The following is a 21,451-nucleotide window of genomic DNA, read 5'->3' as shown; positions in this document are numbered from 1 at the left end:
TGTCTAAGTGCTAGAAGACAGACTCTACTGTCTTCTCTCTACTTTCTCAAAACTACCTGCCCCTCCACCTTTCTTCATATTGTCTGCAAACTTGGCAACAAAGCCATCAATTCCATCATCCAAATCATGAACATATAATGTAAAAAGAAGCAGTCTCAACACAGAACCCTGTGGAACACCAATAGTCACCAGCATCCAACCAGAAAAGGCTCCCTTTGCCTTCATCCAAATACATGAAAATTCATCCTTAATAATTGACTCCAACATCTTTCCAGCCACTGAGGTCAGGTGAACTGTCCTGTAGTTTCCTCTCCTCTGCCTCTCTCCCTTCTTGAAGTGACATTTGCAATTTTCCAGTCTTCTGGAACCATTCCAGAATCTGGTCATTCTTGAAAGATTATTACTAATGCCTCCACAATCTCTTCAGCCACCTCTTTCAGAACCCTGGGGCGCACACGATGAGGTCCAGGTGACTTAGCTACCTTCAGAGCTTTCAGTTTCCCAAGAACCTTCTCTCTAGTAATGGTAACCCGACATACAGTAAATTAAACAAGTAGTGTAAACATGGAAATAAAAAAAGTAGTGAGGTAGTGTTCATGGGTTCAATGCCATTCAGAAATCTGATGGCAGAGGGGAAGAAGCTGTTCCTGAATCACTGAGTCTGTGCCTTCAGGCTTCTGTACCTCCACCCTGATGATTGCAATGAGAAGCAGGCATGTCCAGCATGATTGGGTTCCTTACAGATGGACACCACCTTTTTGAAGCACCACTTCTTGAAGATGTCCTGGATACTATGGAAGCTTGTGCCCATGATGGAGCTCAATAATTTTTAAACTCTCTGCAGCTTATTTCAATCCTGCGTGGTAGCAACCCACCCCCCACTTCCCATATGGTGGCTAACAAGAAAAGTCAAAGCCAACATAAATGCCAAAGAGAGGGCGTATGATAGAGCAAAAACTAGTGGGAAGTTAGAGGACTGGGAAGCTTTTAAAAACCAACAGATGGCAATTAAAAAGTCATTAAGAAGGTAAAGATAGAATATGAAAGTAAGCTAGGCAATAGTATTAAAGAGGATACCAAAAGATTCCTCAGATACATAATGTTTAAAAGAGAGGCGAGAGGGGATATCGGACCACTGTAAAATGATGTTAGAGAGGTATAAATATAAATATACACACTGTAATTCACGGTTTTTTCTATTATTATGTGTTGCATTGTACTGTTGCTGCAAAGTCAACAAATTCCACGACATATACCAGTGATATCAAACCTAATTCTGATTTTGAACAACTTTGGAGCATGGAGAACATGCTGGAAGAACATACCTCTCTTAGCTTTGCCCTGGGGTGCAGAACATCACACGTCAATTGTAGCAGGTACTACGTGTGCTACCCTTTTAATCTATGCCAACTTTTAAAAATTTTTACACTGAACTATATCAATCAGAATCACAAAATAAGATTGCTGAGATAGATAAATTTTTATCACAAATAACCCTTCCAAAATTAAATTTGGAAGAACAGAAAGGATTAGATATGCCCTTTACATTAAAAGAGGTTGAAGAAGCTTTAGGATCACTTCAGAGTAATAAATCCCCAGGAGAAGATGGTTTTCCTCCTGAGTTTTATAAAAAATTTAAAGATTTATTAATTCCTCCTTTTATGGAATTAATATACCAAGTGGAAAGAATGCATAAACTTCCACAATCTTTTTTAACAGCGATCATAACTGTATTGCCAAAAAAAGATAGAGACCCTTTAAAACCAACATCATATAGGCCCATTTCTTTGTTGAATACAGATTATAAAATACTAGCAAAAATTTTATCTAATAGAATATCTAAATATTTACCAAAATTAATACATATGGATCAAACAGGTTTTATTAAAAATAGACAATCAATGGATAAGATAACTCGGTTACTTAGTATAATTCATTTGGCACAAAAAAGAGAGGAAATGAGTGTGGCAGTTGCTTTGGATGCAGAAAAAGCATTTGATAGATTGGAATGGGATTTTTTATTTAAGGTATTGGAAAAATATGAGTTAGGAAAATCTTTTATACAATGGATTAAAACTTTAAATACTAATCCTCAAGCTAAAGTAGTTACAAATGGTCAGATTTCAACACCATTTTGCTTAACGAGGTCAACGAGACAAGGCTGCCCATTATCACCTGCTTTATTTGTATTGGCAATAGAACCATTAGCAGAACTAATTAGAACAGATCCAGATATTGGGGGCTTTAGAGTTAATCAAGAAGAATATAAGATTAATTTATTTGCTGATGATGTTTTGATTTATTTAACAAACCCATTGCAATCCTTGCAAAGATTATCTTTAGATTAGAAGAATATGGGAAAGTATCAGGTTATAAAGTAAATTGGGATATAAGTGAAATTTTGCCCCTCACCAAAGGAAATTATAATCAATGTCGATTAGCAACTCAATTTCGATGGTCAATGAATGGGATAAAATATTTAGGTATTAGAGTTGATAACGATGTAAAAAATTTATATAAACAAAACTATTTGCCATTATTAAAAAAAATAAAAGAGGATCTTGATAAATGGATGATGTTACCAATAACATTAATAGGTAGAGTTAATGCTGTAAAAATGAATATATTTCCTAGATTGCAATATTTATTTCAAAATTTACCAATACAATTACCTCAGAAGTTTTTTCAAGAACTGAATAAATATGTAAGGAAATTTCTTTGGAAAGGTAAGATGTCAAGAATATCATTGGAAAAATTGACATGTAAATTTGATTTAGGGGGGTTACAACTTCCAAATTTTAAGAATTATTATAAAGCAAATCAACTTAGATTTATTGTGTCTTTTTTTGATGAAGAAAAATCGGCATGGATTAAAATAGAATTAGATAAGATAGGAGAAAATATACCAGAGGATTTTATATATAAATGGGAATCCAAATGGATACGGGAAAAAAAAGAATCTCCTATATTAAGACACTTGATTGATTTATGGAATAAGGTAAATATGGACGATGAGATAAAGAAATCTTTATTAGCAAAAAGAACTTTAATTCAAAATAGGCTTATTCCTTTTACAATGGATAATAAACTTTTACATAATTGGTTCCAAAAGGGGATTAAATATATAGGTGATTGTTTTGAAGGAGGTATATTGATGTCATTTGATCAATTAAAAAATAAATATAAAATATCAAATAACACTCTTTTCTGTTATTTTCAATTAAAAGCCTATTTACGAGAAAAGCTGGGACAAACAATGCTGATGCCAAAACCTAGTGAAGTAGAAATATTAACTCAGAAAGGAAAAATTAAAAAATTTACATCTTGTATGTATAATTTGATTCAAAAACAAACAATTAAGTTAGGAACTCATAAATCAAGACAAAAATGGGAATCTGATCTGAATGTTAAAATTGATGGAAAAAACTGGTCAAGATTATGTTTTGATAGTATGAGAAATACAATAAATGTTCAACTTAGATTAATACAATATAATTTTTTACATCAATTATATATAACACCACAGAAAATAAACAGATTTAATTCAAATATGTCTGACCAATGTTTTCGATGTAATCAAGAAATTGGTACTTTTTTACATTCTACCTGGTCTTGTTTTAAAATTCAACCATTTTGGATAAATTTAAGACTTTTATTGGAACAAATTATTGGAGTACAACTCCCACATAGTCCACTATTATTTTTATTAGGAGACATTGAAGGGACAATACCGAAACTTAAATTGAACAAGTATCAGAAAAAATTTATAAAAATTGCATTGGCAGTAGCCAAAAAAGTTATCGCAGTTAGTTGGAAATCTGATTTATATTTAACTATGGATCATTGGAATAATGAAATACATAGTTGTATTCCATTTGAAAAAATTACATATAATCTAAGAAATGAATATGATATATTTTTGAAAATTTGGCTCCCATACTTACAAAAGATAGGATTAAATACACAGGTCCTTTGAAGATAAAATTATAGTAATTGGGGAAAGTAAAAATAAATATCAAAATTATTTTGAACTCCATGGAGCATGTGGGGGTCCTCCGATATCCAGGCAATCTTTCTCTTCTTTCTTTTTTTTTCTTTCTTTAGATAAGGGTTAAGGGGGGGGGGGAGGGTTAAGGGGAGGGGGGAGGGTCAATATTATTTTTCTTACTATTTTATTGTTACATTTATTCCTTGTAATTTCTAAAATTTAATTAAAAAAAATCTATGCCACAGCTAGAACTCATTTCCTAATTATTGAAAAATCCATGAGCCATCATGGTTTATAAATCCATGAAATTAGTGCTTTAGAAGCATGTGACACAAATGTGACAGAAAATGAAAAAGAGGCAATTCAGGTCATGTCAACTGTTTATATTATTCTAATTCAGCTCTCTGCTCTGCAATGTTTTCTCCGCTCTTCGATGCAGTGAGGCAGAGGATGTGGGCCTGCTCCGGCTGATCTGGGCTATGTGACTGAGGACTCACTTTCATTCTAAATGCTGTTTGCTTCCTTTTATTGCTTCCATGATTTGTTTTTTTTTCTGTCTCTCTGCACATTGGGTGTTTGTCGGATTTCTTTTTTTTAAAATAGGTTCTTTTGGGTTTCTTGTTTTGTGGCTGCCTGTAAGCAGTCGAATCTCAAGGTGGTATAATGTCTTCATACTTTGATAATAAGTGTACTTTGAACTTTGAAACACTGCAATATTGAAGGTCTGTTTGCCCCACTCCCATCAGGGAGGAGACTACATAGCATCCATGCCTAGACCACCAGTCTCAAACCAGTAACTTTTCTCAAGCAGCAAGGCCAATCAACACGCCCACTCACCAACTCCATCACTACTTTATTATTTCCCAACAGTCACCTTATGTACAGCCTTGTGTCACTTCATGGGCATACAATCAATCTATGCATATAAACTGTCATATATTTATATTTATTGTTTTTTAAAATTAATATTATTGTGTCTTTATCATTTGTGTTTTTGCACTACATCAGATCTTGAGTAACAATTATTTTGTTCTCCTTACCTTATGCACAGGAAATGACATTAAACTATCTAGAATCTTCAGTCTCGAATATTTTCCAGAATTCAGCCCAAATGCACATTTGCATAAACTGTTTTTAGCTGTAAGTTGATCTATTCAGATTTTCAATTTAATTTGTTCTCCTCAAGCTGGGACTCTTCTTACACATCTTGTAATGTATCTCTAATGAACTAACCTTGCCCTATGTTGTGAAACCAGCTCATTCTAATAATTATGCAAATAAGGAGTCCATTGTCCATATAATAGTCCTTTACTGAAATTGATCAGCAGTAGAGCATGCATCAGTCTGCAATATTTAAATTATTCTGCTTTTCTCTACATTCTGACCAAAACTTAAAACAAAACTTTGACCAAAAGATAGTTTTTTTTGTTTTAACTTACTATACTCTGAAAGTCAAGAGGTGCAGGAGTTATTAATAGACTCTTATTAAATCAGTCTATTTTCCATTTTTAAGAAAGTGAAATATATTAATATTTTGGTAAATGAGCAGGGAAAGAGATTTCATTCTTGGAGATGAATGTGTTTGCTGTCTATTGTACAACATAATTTCAACTGGTAAGTGCTCTCACTTACATTGAGAGATCCTGTTGAAAGACTTTGAATACATTATTTGAATAATTTTAGAGTCATAGAAAATTACAGCGTATAAACAGGCACTTCAGTCCATGCCAAAACCATTTAAGTTACCTAGTCCCATCAATCTGCACTGGAACCATAGCCCTCCATACCCCTACTATCTATGTACCTATCCAAACTTTGTTTAAATGGTGAAATTGAGTTCGCATGCACCACTTGCGCTGGCAACTCATTCCACACTTTCATGACCCTTTGAGTGAGGAAGTTTCCCCTCATGTTCCCCCTTAACCTTTTCACCTTTATATTCTATTTTTATCATTATATTCTTTGAAGATATGTGTTTTGTATCTTTCTTTCATTACTTCCACTCAATTTAAAATGGTTAATTTTATCTTTGCCATTTATTTGAAAATAAATACCAAACAAATCTTGCATATGTAGGTATAAGAATGTTTAACTGAAATATAATTCCTTTATTTCCACTCACCCTGCTTGAAGTCTCGCAAGATCGCCAACTATTATTTGGGATTTGTTTAGATCAAAGAATTTCAAAGTACCAGTGAATCAAATTATTGACTACTAAAATAATAAACTCACAGTAATAACAATTTACAAATTTTTGACTTGGATTACAAGGTGACAGTTTCTTGTACACAGATGTTTTGCACCTTATCGAAGTTCAAAGTTCAAAGTAAATTTTATTATCAAAGTATATACAGTATATATATAACCCTGAGCTTCAATTTCTTGCGGGCATACTCAGTAAATCTATAGAAAAATAACCATAACAGAATCAATGAAAGGCCACCGAACTAGGGTGTTCAATCAGGGTGTAGAAGACAAGAAACTGCAAATACAAAAAGAAGAAATAATAACAATAAATAAATAAGCAATAACATTAAACAAAGAGTCATTGAAAGTGAGTCTGTCTTTAGTTGGAACATTTCAATGGTAGGGTAAGTGCAGTTGGGTGAACCCCTCTGGTTCAAGAGCCTGATGGCAGACGGGTAATAACTGTTCCTGAACTTGGTGATGTGGGTCCTGAGGCTCCTGCACCTTCCTCTTGATGGCAGTAGCAAGAAGAAAGCATGTCCTGGCTGGTGGGGGTCCCTGATGGCAGACATTGCTTTCTGGCGACAGCGTTCCACGCAGATGTGCTCTCTGGTTGGGAGAGCTTTACTCAGTTTGTGAGTTCTGATTTTGTACATGTGCTTCTCCATAATAAGTTTTATTAAACGTGCGAAAACAGCGGAGAAAGGCCCGCCTTGCAACAGAGCCCTTTTCTTTCAGGAGGAGAAAATTTTAAGTGTGTTCTATTCTCACTGCCACCCTCCCACCCCTCATCACCACTACCACCTCCGCAGCCCAATTCTCCCCCATCTTTCTTCAATAAAACCTCTCAAAGATTATTGCGTCACTGGTCTCAGCCAACAGGCGAGCTCTGCACAGCACATGGTGCAAAAGGATGCAAAAATATGATAAAGCAAGAAGTTGTCTTCAATAACTTCAGAAGTGACCATTAAGTTGTCCTTCTGGAGGTAAAGTCTTCAAGGGTCCTGTTCATCAAACGTGCTAAACAGGATTGTCTCTGAACAGATCTGACAGTTTAAATCTAGGCTACCATAAGGCACGGTGGACCAATGGTAGCAGTCGAAATGTACCCTATCTTAGACTGTAATGTCATGGCCTGGCACACCGTCCGTGATTTCACTATCAGTTATGTAACGCCTAAACTGTTCAAGCAGACTTTGTTGGCATGTGCTCAAGTATGGCGAGGTATTGGAACAATGAAAAACTTACTTAAAACTTGTTACCTCTGAGGCCTCTGTAGATCAGGGTTGACCATAAATGTTCCATACTAGTTGTCTAGAGAAACAAGAAGCCTGGGCAGTACAACATGGAGGGCAAGCTGTTACCCATGCAGCCGGTTCCCCCTCTCCAAGCATCTGATGAACCCAAAAGGAATGGCAGAGGCTGATACAGTTTGGCTCCAGCAGTGTTGCAGGAGTTGCCAGTCAGCGTTGAACACAATGTAGGACTGCCTCAGGGATTCCAGCTCCAGATTTTACCCACTCAGGGTTTACTCCAGAAGCCTTCCCTCTGAGTGGGTATAACCGTAAGACAGCAAATGTTTGAGATCAGTTTTCCTTCTCCTAGATGAAGCACCAAGCATGGCTGACAAGCCTCAAGTGCCCGAAGTGACTGTTTAAGGCAACAGTATCCCGCCTTTGTCCCCTCTCCTGTCAGTAGAAATGGTTCCGCCGGGCTTAGTAGTTAAACCACATATAAAAGCCAGGATTTGGATGAGGTTATCATAGGCTATTTGAAGCGCACACCATTGGAAGTATTTAGTATTTAGTGGGAGTTTGTCTTACCAACCCCGGCTATAACAACCTTTTGTTAGCTACACCTTGATTTTTCCATATTGACAGGCAGACAGCAACATTTTGTAGCAGTGTTACTGTACTCCACAAGGTTAAGGATCTATGGTTAGATATTTGTCCTTGTCTAATGAATAAAATTCACAGTATAGAGCTATTGTCTACTGTGGTTCCAAATTTACTTTCCATTAATGGAACTTAATTTAGAAACCACCGCAAAACATTTAGCTATAGATGTCTAGTGTGTAAATGAGAATGAATTTCTACCTCTCTCTGAGCAACACTATCTTTCCAATAGAGAACAGACCCAGAATCTACTCCAGCCAAAAGTTAGAAAAAAGAATGCATCAGGGGAGTTCTTCCTTCTTTTTTGATTGAAGATAGCAATGAAAGATTTGAAATTTACAGGGGTAGAATCTAACAAAGGGGACACACCTAGCTTGAGGAAGAAGAAAACTTTACAAGGAATGAATCAGTTGCAAAATAAAGTTCTACACGGAATAATGGGAATGAAATCCTGAACCCGATAGTAAGCATTTTTTTTTGGTTCTGGAGGATGTAACGTGCATAATGTCTGTACTTCCCAACTTTGGCTGCATGGTGGCCTAAGTTTAGCCTCACTGTTTTGGTAACACATCTTGAGATCTAATCTCTGGTATCATCTGTGTGGAGTTTACATGTTCTCTCGGGACCTATGTGGGTAAGCTCTGGGAGCTCTGCTTTAATCTCTCATTCTAAAGTTGAGTCGGTTGGTATGTAGACAGACCTTTATAATTTGTCCCTACTCTGTAGGACAACCTTGAAACCTGTGATGAGTTCTGATGAATGGGAGCGGGGTGCTCCGGGGTTCTGATATTTTTATCATTCATTCCATGGCATTTCTTGTTTCATGGATGTCTGCGAAGAGTAAGAATTTCAGGTTGTATACAACATACATTCTCTGATATTAAATTGAACCATTTGAATACCATGTGAATAAAATGGGAGAAAGTGGGTGTTGAATGGCAGAGTAATGCTTGCTCACGGGGAGAGCACATAAACTCCTTACAGGCGGGAGTGGGGATCCGCATCGTCTATACTGTAAGGCGTTGTGCTAATCATTACTCTACCGTGCCTCCCCAGGGTTTAAGCAATCTCCCTCAAAAGATAATTGGCAGATCAGCTTTTTTGAACTACGTTCATAAACTGTGAAGTTCAATTCCCAAAACTATAAGGGATGCAGACCCAGCTCAAAACATGTTTAACCTTAGTTTTAACTAATAACTTTTTAAATCTTTTTTCCATGTTTGTACTTTTATTCCATTTTAAGCACCTTGAACTACATCAGTGCTTTACAAATAAAGTTGTTATTATTATAATAAACGGTTACAATCCGCTGCAATAACAGGCAATGCTTTAATCTCACCGCAAGGCTCCGGAGAAGGAGGGAGGAGCTGCTGCGCCGGCGCAGCTCCCTCTCGCTCTTTGATTGGCCGCTTGGTGAGCGGCGAGAAGGGTCGCGGCTGCACGGCGCGCTATTCCCCGCTCTTTGATTGGCCGCTCGGCGAGCGGATTGAAGGGTCGCGGCGGCGTGGGGCTCCCTTCCTCGCGCTTTGATTGGCCGCCTGGCGAGCGGAGTGAAGGGTCGCTGCAGTGCGGCGCAGACTCCACATCCGACCCGAGGGGGGGGGCCTCTTGGCGCGTGCGCTCGCCGGTCGGTGGGGGGCATTGGTGGTGAGCGCGCATGCGCGCGGGGCTGGAGGATCTGTTGCTGGTCTCGTACTTAGTCGCTTCGCGTTTTATCGTCTCTCTTCTATTGGGGACAGTGGGAAACGCTTTTGGCTCTTAACATCAGGGGGGAGGCTCGGGGCGTGTAGGGCGGTGAACTGGTTGGCTTGGTCGCGGCTTTCTGTGTTCGGCCCCTTCCCCCTCCTCTCCTCCTGCTCCTGTCGTCGTTTGGCCGTAACAGGAACCGTGCAAACAAGAGAAGAAAGGTAAGGCGAGAATGAATGCAAATAAAACACGAAATAGCAACAATGCAAGATAAAGTTACAGGGGTTGCTCCGCCTTAGTCCCAGGAGTCGCAGGTTGCCTGGCATCACACCGAAAGTGCAATTTCCACCAGCAGCAGGATGGGTTCTGATAGGCTGTACTGTACGGGGTATGTAGGATGCACTGTAGCATCTATCTGTATAACACGTTTTTCTTGGGCAAAGTGTCAAGGTTTCGTGAATATCAAGTTCTTCATGTCCCCCATTGCAAGCGTCCTTAAATTTTATGTGTTTTTATTGCAAGAATCCTTTAATTTTAAGTGTGCATATCGGTAAGTTTTTATTTTTAATGAGAAGTCTTCAAATTAATGTTTATTTGCAGAACATAGCTGACCTAGGTCAACATTTAGAATTGGGAAGAAATCTAAGGAATAGGCCTATTGGTATGGCTTTACAAACCAGCTACTATTGGAAAACATGCTAATTGTACAGCCTTTATTGAGTAGCTTTCATTTTGGATGAATAAAATAATTTTGTATGCCTCTTGAAAAGTGTCATTTAAATGGGGAATGGTATTTACCAGGTAAATATTTATTCAGCAAATATATTTGATATCTCTGATTTTATGTTATTAAACAGCATATTAAGATTCAAGATTGTTTAATGTCATTTCTATTACACAAGTGTAAACAGTAGTGAAAAAATTTGTTACTCTGGATCCAATGCAGAACATAAAAAATTGGAATGCTTTAATTCATATTTTCTGTTTCGCAGATTTACACAAGTGACTGTTTAAATGTTAATTCAGAAGGTTATGTGTTTTTGTATGGAAACTGGAATTATTTATGTTTGGAAAACACCCTTTTACTGCAGAATTCTTGTTGTGGTGTAAAGCACCCAGCTACGTTCTCTCTCCGACATATAGCCAGGCAAATAGGGCTGTTCACTTTTGTTCTCCCTCTGATATTCTGTAAAACTATAGCCATTATCATGCCCCTTTAAGTGACAATTAGTATAATATTTCTTTGTTGCACACCGATTGAATTCTTTCTTTTTGGTGTAATGCAATCCAGATGTAGAGCAGAATAATATCGAATAGAGCTGCAATGATTTTTGAATCAATTTCTCCGGAAGGTGTTCTAATTGATACGTTTCAGAATCGGGTTTAATATCACCAGCATACGTCGTGAACTTTGTTTTCACGTATGAGACTTTGGTCTTTTACACACGAGCTTACTATGTTGAATCTTTTCCAACTATTCAATGTAGAATTCTGACAACTAGTTGGTCATCCTGTTAGTCCAAATGGAATTTGTGCCCAAGTCTGCTGGTGAATTAAATGCATCACCATTTAATTGCATTAATTTGAATTGCATTAAAATTGTTAGTGCAAATGATTTTAAGAGTTAAAGGCTTGCTATTATCAAAGAACTTGCATTCTGTTTTTTTAAATTATTGAGATACAGCGCGGAATATGCCCTTCCGGCCCTTTGAGCTGTACCTTTCATTTGATCTGAGACTAATTACGGGACGGTTTACAATGGCCATATTAACCGACCAACCAGTATGTCTTTGGACTATGGGAGGAAACCAGAGCACCCAGAGGAAACCCACACGGTCACGGGGAGAATGTACAAACTCCTCTCAGGCAGCTGTGGGAATTGAACCTTGGGTCCCTGGTACCGTAAAGCGTTGTGCTAACCACTACGCTATCCTGCCACCCCAATTGTTTGTTTTTATATAAAAGGTGGAATTTTTAAGGGGAACCTGAGGGAGGAACTTCTTCACTCAGAGGATGGAGGGAGTGTGGATTGAGCTGCCACTGGAAGTGGCGGATTTGGGTTTGATTTCAGCATTTAAGAGAAATTTAGATAGATGAATGGGCGGCTGTGATCTGGGTGTAGGTCAATAGGACTAGGCAGATTAACAGTTAAGCATGGACTAATGGGCCAAAGGGCCTGTTTCTTTGCTGTTGTGATCTACGACTCTAATTTCCAATTAAGGAAATGGTAACAAGGTTACTGGAGACTTGTAGTAGTGGCTTGATGCAGGGATTGGTGGTGGCACCTGAGCTAACTCAAATGATATGAGTAAGCAAGCCAAGTGAAAGCTGCCAATAAGTGAAACTGAAAGTTGTGAAAAATATGCAGAGGGTAGGTTAATGTATGTGCATATGACAGATGGAAAATGTGGAAAAATGTAAGGTCATCTACTTCATTTGAAAGAGTTAAAAGGTGAGTGTTTGAAAGTTGTTGGTTTTTAGAGGTAGGTAAATCCCTGAAAGTTGGTTTGGAGGTTCAGCTGTCACTTAGTAAGTCAAATAATACATTTGCATATGCAATACCATAAGGGGATTTATTTAAAGGAATAAAGCAGTCTCACAGAAATTTTACATGTAATATGAAACTGCATATGAAATACTATCCAATTTCTGGTCGTCTTGTTGCCACAGTGTGTTTCAAAGTTCACTGCATTGAAAAGCAAAAGCAAAACTGCAGATGTTAGAAATCAAGTGTAAAATGCTGGGAATATTTGGCAGGCAAGGTTGCTGTTTCATATTGCTGTTATGGTTCCAAAATCAGTCATCAAAATCAAATGTTAACAGTTTTTCCACAGATACTGTATGACCTATGTAGATGCAGTACTGTGCAAAAGTCTTAGCCACCCTACTATCTATATACGTGCCTAAGACTTCTTGCACAGTACTGTACTTGTGGAGTGGAGAGCGAGTTTGTAAATCTGGCGGGAGCCAAGGATTTTGGGAATGACGAGGAGGAGGGTAGGACAGGTGGCAGAGGAGGAGCGCCAGGGTGGGGGTGGGGGGTGCGGGTGGAATAGAATGGCATGGGTGCCACCCAGCCCTGAGACATCAGGCAAGGTCACTTGATTCCAAACAATTGGTTTATTGGTCATTACAGAATGTCTCTCTGGTGCTTCCCTCTCCCTTCCCCTTTTCCCAAGTATGATTCCCCTCCCTACCCACTTCCTATTCAGCAGTCCACAATAGAGACCCATATCAGGATCGGGTTTATCATCACTCACAAATGTCATTTAAGTTTTTTTCTGCAGCAGTACCATGTAATAACATTACTGCAGTACTGTGCAAAAGCCTTAAGGCACCCTTGGGGGGGGGGGGGGCTCTGTGTGTGTGTATATGTATGTATGTATGTGTGTGTGTGTGTGTATATATATATATATATATATATATTCATTCTATCGCTAAAATTTTTTGCACAGTTCTGTAAACGAGCATTTTCTGTTCCCATTTCATCAGACTGATTCTTTCAGTATGTGTAATTAAGCCAAGTTGGCCTATACTGTAGAAGAATGAGGCGTGATCACATTTAATCAAAACATTCTTATGGAGTTTGACAGGGCTGTTGGAATGATCATCTTTCTCTTTGGGATGTTGAGAAATTGAATACAAGGGGTTTCTGTTGAGGGCAGGGATGTAAAGAATTGTATTTATCCAGAGGATTGAGATTTTTCATATACAAGCAGATCGTGTCAGTGTTTCTAGTCAAAACATTGTTAATAGATTTTGTACTTTAAGGGTATTGTGAAGTGTAAGTGACTTTCTTTGTAATCTTCATCACCCTTGCATAATCTGAGATTGTTGTGATTAAACAATTCTAGCCTTTTGTATATTCCTGGTTTATGTTGCTCTATCAGTGGCAGTCCTTTGATTACTTAGATCTCGGGCCTGAATTCTATTTAAATTTGTTTGCTTCATACAAGATCTTTGCACATTTAAGAATCTTCTAAAGATTAACCTTTTAATCAAGTGTTTGATTGCCAGTGTAGATTTGTTCTCGTGTATCTGAAATGGCTCAGTTGCTGAATCATTAACTTTGAGTCTGAGGCACACTAATCTAGGTCGAGTCTAAATCTCACCAGTGGGTGAATGAAGCCTGCTAAAAGATACCAATTTTAACAGAGCCCTGGTCTGCCTTCTCACCTGTACATAGGGATCCCTGCCCCTGTTTTAATAAAGGAGCAGTTATAGCTGATGGTTAGGCCAGTATTTATTCTTAAGTCAAAATATTTAAAGTTGACTTGCGTAGTATGATCAGTTTATTTTCCCTCAAAGGAACTGCTTTGTTTCCAAAATGATATTGACTAGGAACAATTGCTTTTGCTATGGTGCAAGATCAGTAGGTTTAACATCTTACTGGAAAAATGTGTATCATTTTTCTCAAGCTGTGTATCATTGCCGTAGGAATGCAATTCATAAACTTCCTTCATGGCCGTCTTCTCTTGAAGGTACCCGATTGAAACAAATCAATAGGAATTTGCAGTTTAGGAGAAACATACACAACTGAAAAAGTTTCTCTTGTACTTGTGCAGATTTTAAGTCATTGAGCTGAAAGATAACCCTCACGAGGAATGACAGAAACGGGCTCTTTGGCACACCAGGTCCATACTCACCTTATTGCTCATCTTCAGTAGTACCATTTGCCTAAATTTAGGCCAACTGGGGTTATTGTAAATAGTCAATAATCCTTCCAACTCTTGTCTATTTAAAAGCCTTTTAAATGTAGTGCTTGCAACTGACTCCACTTCCATCACTGGGACCAACTTTCAGGTGCCAACCATTTCAGATCTCTTGCCTTAAAACTACTCTCTCATGCTTTTAGTACTTCTATCATGGGATTAGTTTCTGTCTGTCTACCTTGTATAACTCCGTCAGATCATCTTTCAGCTTCCTTCACACTAGTGAATATAAATACATCCAATCCAACCTCTCCCTATAATGGAAGACCAATATTCTGGTGAATATTCTTTGCACTCTCTCCAGCGCAACCACATTCTTGGTGACCAGAGTTGCACATAGTATTCAAATTGGGATCTAACCAGTGTTAAGTACTGTAAATTGGTAAATTAATTCCTAACTTTTATATTAAGTTCTCTGACCTATAAAGGCAAGCATGGCACATGTCTATCTGTGTAGCCTGTTCTTAGGGATCTGTGGACATGTACTCCAAGGCCCCTTTGTCCATTAATATTCCTTGGTTTTTCACCCTTTACTGTATATGTCATTTTCCTATTAGACTTTCCAAAGTGGATCACCCTGCACTTGCCAGGACTAAATTCCATTTGCCAATGGTCTGTCCCACTTACTATGTGAACAAGTTCAGACTGTGCGCTTTGTTCATCACTATCCACATTACCACTAACTCTCATCTCATTAGCAAATTTATTAATTTACCTTGTATTTTCACTTGCAAGTTGTCAGATCAGCTTTATTTGTTGAAAGTTCAAAGTAAATTTATTATTAAAGTACATATGGCAACATGTACATCCGTGAGTTTCAGGTTCATGCGGGCAAACACAGTAAATACAAGAAGCACAATGGAATCAGTGAAAGACATCACCTAACAAGATAGACAACAACTAATGAGCAAAGAAAAATTACACTGATACATAGTAAAAAACATCATTTGGATTAATGACCAACCATTACAGGATGTGCTGGGGCAGCTTACAAGTGTTGCTATGCTTCCTGCACCGACATTGCATGCCGTAATTTACTGACCCTAACTCGTACGTCTTTGGAATGTGGGAGGAAAATGAGGAAGAAACCCATACGGTTACAGGGAGGACATGGACACTACTTATGGCAGTGGCAGGAATTGAATCCCTAATTGCTGGTGATGTAAAGTGTTACACTAACCAATCTGCTGCTGTGCTGCATTATATAGGTCACAAATACTAGTACTTACGGTGCGTAATTGGTAATAGAGGTTGATCTGTTGGAAATATATCCTCGCAGCCACTTTTAGATCAAATTAACCAGTTTGCCATGGATCTATTGTTCTTTAACCTTCTGGAACCTTGTCAAGTGCCTTTCTAAAGTCTAAATATACAGCCTTTCCCACATTGGTAATATCTACAGGAGGCACTGACTCAAGAAGGCAAAGATCCCCACCAATTAGGCCATGCAGGAGATGCAGAAGCCTGAAGTCCACACCACCAGGTTCCTGATTCAGTTGTGTGTGCTTGCGTTCAAAAAGCAGTGATTATTTTTGTCACTGATAGCTGATGAGAAATAAGCAGTGAGAGAATTCAGGAACTGTTTTACTCACTGCGGTTTTAAGCATTCAAGTTTGGTGATGTCAGAAATGGCTGGGATTGAAAACAAGTTAGGAACTATGAATAATTTGAAGATGTCAATAATCTTGAATATTATAATAATTAAGATTTGGAGGATGTGATTGTCAAAAGCCTTGTATGAAGACAGTCTATTATCTACACTAGGTGTCTGCGCTGATTTTGTTAATTTACAGTTAATCAAAAGACCACGGCAGTGTACTCTGGATGAATTCCTCTATTAGGAACTAATGGTTTTATAGTACTGTAGTAGTATTGGAGGTATTCTGATTAGTTCAGTATTTTATTTAAGTATACAATTTGTTACTTTGTTAAATTGTAGTTTATTGAAATTCCTTTAACTATTTCAATAAAACCAGTTTATTGGGGCAGTTGTTTAATTGGGCTGAAATGTAGTAGTCCTGATTAACCGGAATCCACTGCACATGCAAATCTTAATCTTGCTAAAGATATTTCATGATCCCTTTTCCCTCTCCTAATGTAAGTTCTTTCCTAAACACTATATTTCTAAAGAAGCTCCCTCAGTCTGCGTTTATGCTGCTATATCTTTCCCCTCTTCTTCAGACCTTCAGTATCATTTGTCATCTCGGATTCCCTAATTTCACCATCTTTGCCTTTCACTCCAGCTGGAAAAATACTGGCTCTGAATTCTTTTAGAAGGTTCACATTTGTCAGCTGTTTTATTCGATCACCATCTACTTTTACCATCTCCACGTTTATGCTGTTGAAATCAACTCAACCACCACCATCTCTGTTTCCCACCTCCCCCCTCCATTCATGACATTAACTTGACATGCAACTTTATTCCTTTCCAAAATTAGAAACTTGCAGAATTATAGCCATGTGTCTCAGTGTTCCTTCAGTTACACTTGCACCATCTGCGCAACTTCATCTCCTGAGATGAAGTCATATATTATCCTGTCTTAAGTACATCTATATATGTTGGGTGAAATAACTTGGATGTAAATACGTTCTACTCCATCTAAACCCCTTGCACTAAGTTAAAGTCCTCCACATCTATAACTCTGTTGCTCTTGCTTTTTGCTGCGATTTCCTTACATATCTGTATTTAAATCCTGATGACTAATGGGAGGCCTATTATAGCGGCTACTTGAAAACAAACCAAAACTGCTGAGAGACCAAGTAAGGGAGTTGACACTGTAATGTACTTCCAAATAAGAGTTCCAAGTTGAAAGAAGTATGTTTGATCCTTTATTACGTAGCCAGCAAAGACACATGATCTACCAATGAAAAAAAAACTAACAAAACTAAAATTAGTGATATAACAAAGATTGTAAATAAACGTAATAAGTGGTCAACAAAAAAAATCAGCCCCGGCTCTCTCCCTCAAACTAAATTAAATCTAATAAAGAGAGTATGTGTGATTCTACTCATTCTCTTCTCCACGTCCCAACTCGTGTGACAAATTACCCATAATAAAAGCACAACACAAAATATAATACGGACAGCCGGAAAATAGATAGATGGCTCCTACATCTATAGTGTATCCCCAGCAAAGTGATTGCCCCTCTTTTATTCTAATTTGGGAAGTGAACCTGGTCAGGTGTCAGGTTTCTCAGTGGGAGATTATTTTGGAGATGGTGATCACAGTTCTATCTACTTTACCATAGCATTGGAGAGGGATAGGAACAGACAAGTTAGGGAAACGTTTAATTGGGGTAAGGGGAATTATGAGGTTGTTAGGCAGGAACTTGAAAGCATAAATTGGAAACCGATGATCTCAGGGAAATGTATGGAAGAAATGTGGCAAATGTTCAGGGGATATTTGCATGGGGTTCTGAGTAGGTATACGTTCCAATGAGACATGGAAAGGATGGTAGGGTACAAGATCCATGGTGTACAAGGCTGTTGTAAATCTAGTCAAGAAAAGAAGAGCTTACAAAAGGTTAAAAAAAAAACTAGGTAATGATAGGAATCTAGAAGATTATAAGGCTAGCAGCAAGGAGTTTAAAAAGGAAATTAGGAGAGCCAGAAGGGGCCATGAGAAGGTCTTGGCGGACAGGATTAAGGAAAACCCCAAGGCATTCTATGAGTATGTGAAGAGCAAGAGGAGAAGATGTGAAAGAATAGGACCAATCAAGTGCGACAGTGAAAAATTGTGTATGGAACTAGAGGAAATAGTGGAGGTACTTAATGAATACTTTGCTTCAGTATTCACTATGGAAAAGGATCTTGGTGATTGTAGAGATGACTTGCAGAAGACTGAAAAGCTTGAGAATGTAGATATTAAGGAAGAGGATGTGCTGGAGCTTTTGGAAAGCATCAAGTTGGATAAGTCATCGGGACCCGACAGGATGTACCCCATGCTACTGTGGGAAGTGAAGGAGGAGATTGCTGAGCCTTTGGCAATGATCTTTGTATCATCAATGAGGATGGGAGAAGATCTGGAAGATTAGAGGGTTGCGGATGTTCCCTTATTCAAGAAAGGGAGTAGAGATAGCCCAGGAAATTATAGATCAGTGAGTCTTACTTCAGTGGTTGGTAAGTTGATGGAGAAGATCCTGAGAGGCAGGATTTATGAACATTTGGAGAGGCAAAATATGATTAGGAATAGTTAGCATGGCTTTGTGAAAGGCAGTTAGTCTCTCACAAGCCTGATTGAATTTTTTGAGGATGTGACTAAACACATTGATATAGAGTCTTAGATGTAGTGTATGGATTTTTGCAAGGCATTTGATAAGGTACCCCATGCAAGGCTTATAGAGAAAGTAAGGAGGCGTGGGATCCAGGGGGACATTGCTTTGTGGATCCAGAACTGGCTTGCCCACAGACAAAGAGTGGTTGTAGACAGGTCATATTCTATATGGAGGCTGGTGACCAGTGGTATGCCTCAGGGATCTGTTCTGGGACCATTACTCTTTGTGATTTTTAAAAAAATATAAATGACATAGTTGAGGAAGCTGAGGGATGGGTTAGTAAATTTGCTGATGACACAAAGTTTGGGGGCATTATGGATAGTGTGGAGGGCTGTCAGAGGTTACAGTGAGACATCAATAAGATGCAAAACTGGGCTGAGAAGTGGCAGATGGAGTTCAACCCAGATAAGTGTGAAGTGCTTCATTTTGATAGGTCAAATATGATGACAGAATTAAGCATTAATGGTAAGACTCTTGGCAGTGTGGAGGATCAGGTGATCTTGGTGTCTGAGTCCATAGGAAACTCAAAGTTGCTATACAGATTGACTCTGGTTAAGAAGATATACGGTGCATTGGCCTTCAGCAATTGTGGGATTGAGTTTAAGAGCTGAGAACTAATGTTGCAACTATATAGGGCCCAGGTCAGACCCCACTTGGAGTACTATGCTCATTTCTGGTTGCCTCACTACAGGAAGGATGTGGAAACCATAGAAAGGGTGCAGAGGAGATTTACAAGGATGTTGCCTGGATTGGGGAGCATGCCTTATGAGAATAGGTTGAGTGAACTTGGCCTTTTTTCCTTGGAGCGACGGAGGATGAGAGGTAACCTGATAGAGGTGTATAAGATGATGAGGCATTGATCATGTGGATAGTCAGAGATTTTTCCCCAGGGCTGAAATGGCTAGCACAAGAGAGGGCATAGTTTTAAGGTGCTTGGAAGTAGGTACAGAGGAGATGTCAGGGGTAATTTTTTTTTACTCAGAGAGTGGTGAGTGCGTGGAATGGGCTGCTGGCGGTGGTGGAGGCGGATACGATAGGGTCTTTTAAGAGGCTCCTGGATAGGTACATGGAGTTTAGAAAAATAGGGCTATGGGTATACTAGGTAGTTCATAGGTAGAGACATGTTCGGCGCAGCTTTGTGGGCTGAAGGGTCTGTATTGCGCTGTATGTTTTCTATGTTTCTAAGTTCTGTCACTGGATAACACCTCCAGCATATCCTCTTTAATTACTACTATTATGTTTCCCCTTCCTCCTTTGTTTTCCTCTGTCGCATCTGAAACTTCTCTACCCTGAAACCTTCAGCTGCCAATCCTTCTTTTCCCTTAACCATATTTCTTTGATTATTGTAATTCATTCCAAGTGCTCTATTCTCATTTGAATTACAAGCGAGGCTCTCTAGTTTGCTGTACCACTGGATTTATTCTCTACGGTTCTCCACCTACTGTGCTGCATGCTTTCTCACTCTTCTTCCCCCCGCCCCCCCAAGGAAATTAGTTTAAATCCTTTTGAAGTAGTTTGAGAAAACCCCTTTGCAATGATAGTGATTTCCTCGCTCCAGTTTAGAAGCAATCTGACCTTTCATTACTGGTCCACATTCAGGTTTGTTAACCCTGTCTTGTATGATATGGTTGGTGGTTTTGTGGCAGCAGTGCGAGCAAATGCAGAAAATAATTGTAAATTACAAAAATAGTGCAATAGAAGAAATAATAAGGTTGTATTCATGGACAGTACATAAGTCTTATAATTGAGGGTAGCATAGCAGTTAACACAATGCTTATGGTTTCAGCAATTCAGGTTCAATTCGCACTGCTGCTTCTAAGGACTGCCTGGGTATCCTCTGGATGCTCTGGTTTCCTTCCACAGTCCAAAGGCATTCATTGGTAGGTTACTTGTTGTAAATTGTCCCATGGTTAGGCTAGGGTTAAATTGGGCAAATTGCTGGACAGCACAGCTCGAAGGGACAGAGGAGCCCATTCCGCACTCTATCTCAATTAATAAATTAAAAAGGAGTTGTTCCTGAACTGTTGAATGTGAGTCTTCAAATTCCTGTACTGCCTCTTGATGCTAGTAATGAGAAGAGGCCATGTTCCAAATGGTGATTGTCCTCGATCAGATTCTCAGATTCCTTCCTCTCCAGTCCTTTATCTTTCCAACTCACCTGGCTTCACCTATTACCTTCTAGCTATCCTCCTTCCCCTCCTCCTTTTTTATTCTGGCATCTTTCCCCCTTCCTTTCCAGTCCTGAAGATGGGTCCCAGCCCAAAACATCGACTATTTATTCATCTCCATAGAATGCATGACCTGCTGTGTTCCTCCAGCATTTTGTAATTGTTGCTTTAAATTTCCAGCATTTACAGACTTCCTTGTCTTAATGATGAATGCCTTCTTGAGGTATACCCTCTTGAAGAATATCTTGATGTTGCCACCTACCTAAGAAGCAACCCCAATGATCCAAATACGTATAGTCGTCCCTCCTACACCAGTATTTTATCTAGGCATCATCCTATCCTTTCTCTTTCTAGCCTCATTAGTTGATACATGTTTGTGTTTCAGTTGTCTATGAGAGTGTTAAAATGTAGTGCTCAATGATGCATGTGACCATCATTTCTTGCAGACGTTATTGGTGTAGCACGTGGATGTGATTGAGAGATGAGTAAAGATGGTGAGAAGAGTAATGAAAACTCTGTGAATAAGGTTTAGAATGATGAA

General features: G+C 38.7%; 1 protein-coding gene across 2 annotated transcripts in view; it reads left to right on the top strand.

Moving 5' to 3' along the window:
• Window positions 1-9,587: 9,587 nt before the first annotated feature.
• Window positions 9,588-21,451, top strand: part of LOC140738708 (transcriptional regulator QRICH1-like) — a 55,454-nt gene continuing 43,590 nt past the window's right edge. The window contains exon 1 of one of the 2 annotated variants that reach the window (XM_073066382.1): window positions 9,588-9,977. The gene's annotated coding sequence lies outside the window, so the exon portion shown is untranslated. The remainder of the gene's footprint in view (window positions 9,978-21,451) is intronic. The other variant, XM_073066383.1, reaches the window with a different exon arrangement.

The sequence above is a fragment of the Hemitrygon akajei genome, chromosome 14 (assembly GCF_048418815.1).
Source record: "Hemitrygon akajei chromosome 14, sHemAka1.3, whole genome shotgun sequence".
Classification (NCBI taxonomy): Eukaryota; Metazoa; Chordata; class Chondrichthyes; order Myliobatiformes; family Dasyatidae; genus Hemitrygon; species Hemitrygon akajei.
The sequence above is the reverse complement of the archived record's forward strand: the minus strand, read 5'-3'. Positions and strand labels throughout refer to the sequence as shown.